Source organism: Chrysochloris asiatica, unplaced genomic scaffold, assembly GCF_000296735.1.
Source record: "Chrysochloris asiatica unplaced genomic scaffold, ChrAsi1.0 scaffold00022, whole genome shotgun sequence".
NCBI lineage: Eukaryota > Metazoa > Chordata > Mammalia > Afrosoricida > Chrysochloridae > Chrysochloris > Chrysochloris asiatica.
Window position 1 is genome coordinate 4,534,986 of NW_006408540.1, and position 5,788 is coordinate 4,540,773.

Here is a 5,788-nt window from a genome sequence, read left to right on the forward strand (position 1 = left end):
AAGAAGGGGGAGGGGAATTGAAGAACAATGGGGATGGTAAAGCAGTTAGGCAGGTTCAAATGAGCTAATTGGGAAAGAGGTAAATGATGATGTATGCACAACCTTGGAACAACAAGGTTCCAGGGATTTAGGCATGGTTTGAAAGGGTAAAAGAGGGCAATAATGTTAAGATGCTTGGCTGTCTTTTGAATCTTGGTTTCCCTTGCCTACCATTGTGAAATAGACATAGATGATGACGTGGACAGATGGAGCAGCTGGGGACACTGGACTCAGGGAGGAAGAGGGGCTGTGTGCTGATGGCTTGGGGAGCAGTCCTGTGTGCTGTATCCCTTGGTTATTTGCTGATGCATGGAGGGGACTGTAATCATTGCAATGAAATGAAATATTATAGGATGAATGTAAAACTGATGTTCTCCCATGTAAATCCACATAATTCACAATAAAAACTTAAAATAATAATAAATAAAAAGTATAATGGATTGCCAAAAGAACAAACAAATCTGTTTTAGTAGATGTACAGCCAGAATGTTCCTTGGAAGCCTGGATGGCCAGACTTCATCTCTCATATTTCAGACACATTATTAAAAGGCACTAGTCCCTGATGTAAGACACAATTCTTGTTAAAGTGGAGGGTTGGAGACAAAGAGGAAGACCCCAATGAGACGTATTAACACAGTGGCAACAGCAATGGGTTCAAACGTGAGGTTGGCCCAGGACTGGACAGTGTTTCATTCTTTTGTGCATATGGTCACTATGAGTCAGTACCGACTCAATGGCACTTACAACAAAAACAGTATCTCCATCTTAAATTATTCTTATATTTATAGTTCTTCCTATGCACATTTACTAATTTTGTTTGCTCCCCAGATTCTCAAGCAAGTTGATATTTATTTACAAATAATTGTTGAACACCTGCTATACTTAAGACTTTATATTAGGCAATCATTTTCACTTCATAAAAAAAAAAAAATGTAAACTGGGTTTTCACATCCACAGGAAAATACAGGAAAAATATAATATTTTAAATAATATATTAAGCAGCTCTGGGTAGCATAGTGGTTATGAATCGGGCTGCTAACCTCAGGGTCAGCAGTTCAAAACTACCAGCTGTTCTGTGAGAGAAAGATGAGGCTTTCTGCTCCCGTAAAGATTTACAGCCTTGGAAACCCTGTGCAGGCTCGCTATGAGTTGGAACTGACTCCACGGCACATCACAACAACATAATATATTATCACCTTATGCATTGTGCAATGATTAAGAAGTTTTATTAGTTCCACCATTGTATCATTTAAAAGCAACAATAAGAAACCAAACAATTTGCTGTGGAGTTTAATCCAACTCATAGCAACCCATAGTATTTCCAAGGCTGTAATCTTAACAAAGGCAGATTGCCACAACTTTCTCTTGTGGAGTGGCTGGTGTATTTGAAAATCAGACCATTTAGTTAGCAACTGAGCAATTAAACACTATGCCATCTGGGCTTCTTCCCTGTATCCTTGATACCTCTGACAGTCTAAGAGTTAAGGTAAATTTAACCATTAAGTCATGGTGATGGATTTATGTAATCCATCAGTAAAAGGAAGGTCCAAAGCTATCACGGCAATTCAACACAGGTATAACTCCTATCACAATGGCAAGGGGAGGTAACACCCTCATTCTTCCATGACCTGCACAGAGAACAGTGGGCCTGTGGTTGACAGATACGAAGCCAGCATATGGCTAAAGCTGGTGCATACAGAAGGCAGATCCCGTTTAAAACAAAAAGAACTATAGCCAATGACTCAAAAATTATTGAACTTGCTCTTCTATTGACTTTCAAAAAATGGTTAATAATTCTCATCTGGATTTCAGTTATCTTAGTTTTTTTTGGGGGGGGGTGTTGTTTTGACATTATAGTAAAATAAAACAAAGAAAAAACTTGCATTAATTGACAGAGAAGAGGCATATGACAAAATACAACACCAATTACCAATTAAAAACAAAATGGAGAAAAGTAGGAACAAGAGGGAAAATCCTCAACATAATTAAGGACATATATACAAAGCCAACAGTCAACATCATGTACAACAGATAGAAACTGAAAGTATGCCCCTTGTGAGCAGGAAACACACAAGGATGCCCTTTATCACCACCCTTAGCTTCTACTCAGAAACGCCCTACAGTGTTGCTATGATTTGTTGTTAGATGCTGTCTGAACTGTCTCAACAGCACTTAATAACAACAATTCAATATTGGAGACCTGGTATGGTGCTTGCTGTAGGGTATGCACTGGACTATTAACTTCAAGGTCAGTGGTTCAAACCCACCAGACACTACTCAGAAACCCTGTTGGTTGGTTGGTTATGTGCCCGCGGAGTAGGTTCCAACTCATAGCAACTCTGTACAGGGTTTCCGAGGCTGTAAATCTTTACGGGAACAGAAAGCCTCATCTTTCTCCCATGGAACAGCTGGTAGTTTCGAACTGCTGACCTTGTGGTTCACAGTCCTATTTGTAATCACTCAGAAAACCCTGTAAAACGTAAATAAGAGGGATAAGCAACTCAACAGCACTTAACAACAATAATGTTCTATATTGTGCTGTAAATTTTAATCAGAGCTGTAAGAAAAGGAAGGGAAATTAAAGACATCTAAATTGGCAAAGAAGAACTAAAATTCTATTTGTAGATGTTATGATCCTATGCATAGAAAATCCCAAAGACTCATAAAAAAAAATTGGAATGCACTGAAAGAGTCAGCAAAGTAACAGGGTACAAGACCCCACACAAAAATTAGTTGCATTCCTTTACACTAATAAAGAGAGCTCTGAAAAGAAAATCCCAATGCCAATACCATTTGCAATAGCCACCCAAAAGATGAAATACTATGGAATAAATCTAACAAGGAAAATTACTAAATACTAGAACAAGAAACCAAAAGATATCTACAAAAACGGAAGCATATACGATGCTTCAGAATTGTTGTTGCTAGGTACCATTAAGTTGGTTAAGACTCATACTGATCCCATGCACAACAGAATAAAATGTTTCCTGCTTCTGTTTCATCCTCACAGTTATTGTTATACTTGAGCCCATTGCTGCTGCCACCGTGCCAATTCATCTCATTGAAAGTCTTCCACTTTTCCATTGATCCTCCATTTTATCAAGCATAATGTCCCTTCTCAGGGACTGGTCCCTCCTGATAACGTATCCAAAGTATGAGAAATGAAGTCTCACCATCCTGACTTCTAAGGAGAAATCTGGTTGTATTTCTTTCAACACAGATTTGTTTGTTTTTCTAGCAGTCCATCAAATTTAATATTCTTCTTCAATATTGTAACTCAAATGCATCATTTCTTTACAGTCTTCTTTATTCATAGTCCAACTTTGACCTGCAGTTATGGCTATCGAAAATACATTTGTTTGGCTCAGGTGAATGTTAGTCACCAAACTGACATATTTGCTCTTGAATACTTTTAAAAGGTCTTGTGCCCCAGACTTGTCTGATACAATGTGTCATTTGGTTTCTTGAATTCTGCTAACATGAATGTTGATTGTGGATCCAAACAAAATTAAGTCTTTAGCAAGTTTAAACTTTCCTCTATTTATTGGGATGTTATCTATTGATTCAGTTGTGAGAATTTTTGTTTTCTTTATATTGAGGTGCAATTCATGCTGAAGGTTGTAGTTTTTATCTTCATCAGTAAACACTTTGAGTCTTCTTCGCTTTCAGCTAGCAAGGTTGTATCATCTGCATATCGCAAGTTGTTAATGAGACTTCCTCCAATGCTAAAACCACATTCTCCTTCATATAATCCAAATTCTTAGATTATTTACTCAATATGTAGATTGAATAAGTTTGGTGAAAGAATCCAGCTCAGGTACACATTTTTCCTGATTTTAATCTATTCAGTATCTCTTTGCTCTGTTCAAACAACTACCTCTTGGTCTATGTACAGGTTCCTCATGAACACAACTAAGCGTTCAGAAATATCCGTTCTTAGCAATGTTACCCACAGCTTGTCAGGATCCGCAAGTCAAAAGCTTTTGCATAATCAGTAAAAAACAAGTAAACATATTTATTATTCTCAGTGCTTAGCCAAGATCCATCTGCCAGCAACGCAGTTTTGTTTGTTCTTCTGGCAGTCCATAATATATTCAATATTACTCACCAACATCATAATTCAGAGGCATCAATTCTTTGTCAATCTTCTGTATTCATTATTCACAGTTATTGAAATCCTGTGGTTTGGATCTCAATGTGATACTGCTCCTTTTAACTCTTTAAAGAGTTCCTTTGTAGCAGGTTTGCTAGTTCAATACATTGTTTGATGTCTTGACAGATGCTTCAGTGAGCATTGATTATTGATCCAAATAAACTAAAATATTTAATAACTTCAATATTCTTACTATCATTCAGTTGCATAGTAATCTAGGTGTGAGGATTTGTATTTCCTTAATTTTGAAATACAAATTTCATACTGAAAGCCAGAGTCTGAGATTTTCATCAGTAAGTGGTTCAAGTCTGCTTCACTTCCAACAGGCAAATCTGTGTCATCTGTATACTGCAGGTTTTAAATATATTGCATGCTTTTTCATATAGTCTAACTACTTTGATTATTTGCTTACCACACAAACAGAGTAATTATGGACAAAGGATATAATTTTGATGTACACCTTTCCTGCTTTTGTTGATGTTTCTGTTAAGTGCTACTGAGTTGGTTCCAACTCATAGATAGAGGCCCTGTATAGGGTTTATGAGACTAGTGGGTTTGAACCACTGACCTTATGGGTAACAGTCCAATGCTTATCCTATGACACTGCAGCATTCTCAAGTTCTGTTCAGACAGCTGCCTCTTAATCTTTGTACTGATTGCATAGGAACAGGTTTAAGTGTTACAGAATTCTCATTCTTCACAATTATATCCATATTTGTATGTGTGTGTGTGTGTGTGTGTGTGATTTTGATCTAGAAACCCTACATTTCTTATATGGGAGTAAGAGACCAAACATCAAAAGCTGTCTCATGTTGATTAGAGTTTGGAACAAAGTGATTAATTGCAAAGGGTTTTATACCACTATAATTGCTGAAATGACTGAATGAAGGTCTAGAGAAACACACGAAGGAATAAAGGTGCTTATAAATTTGAGGGGGAAAAATGTAAGAATTTGGAGAACTGGAAAAGGCCATTTTAGAAGTGTATTAAATGTGAAGAGTCCTGGTGTGGCACTGCAGGTTAAGTACTGGACTGTTACCTGCAAAGTCGGTGGTTCAAATCCACCAGCCACTCCCTCCTTGGAAACCCTATGCAGCAGGGGTTGGGAAGGCCTGTCCCACAGATCATATTTTTGTTGTGAGATGCCATAGAGTTGGAACCGACTCATAGGGACCCCATGCACAGCAGAATGAAACAATGTCAGATCATGGGCTAACCTCAGTACCACTGCCACACTTGAGTTCATCAATGATGCCACCTGGCCAATCCATCTCTTTGGGGGTCTTCCTCTTTTTCTCTGATCCTCCATCTTACTCAGCATGATATCCTTCTCCAGTGACTGTTCCCTCCTGACAATATGTCCAAAGTATGAGAGACGAAGTTTAGCCATATTGGCCTCCAAGGAGCAATCTGACTACACTTCTTCCAAGACAGGTCTATTGGTTCTTTTGGCAGTCTATGGCACTTTGAGTACTCTCCTGCAATACCACATTCAAAGGCATCAATTCTTCTACGATCTTCCTTATTCTTTGTCCAGCTTTCACATCCATATGAGGTTATTGAAAATATTATGGCTTGGGTCAGGCTCACCTTAGT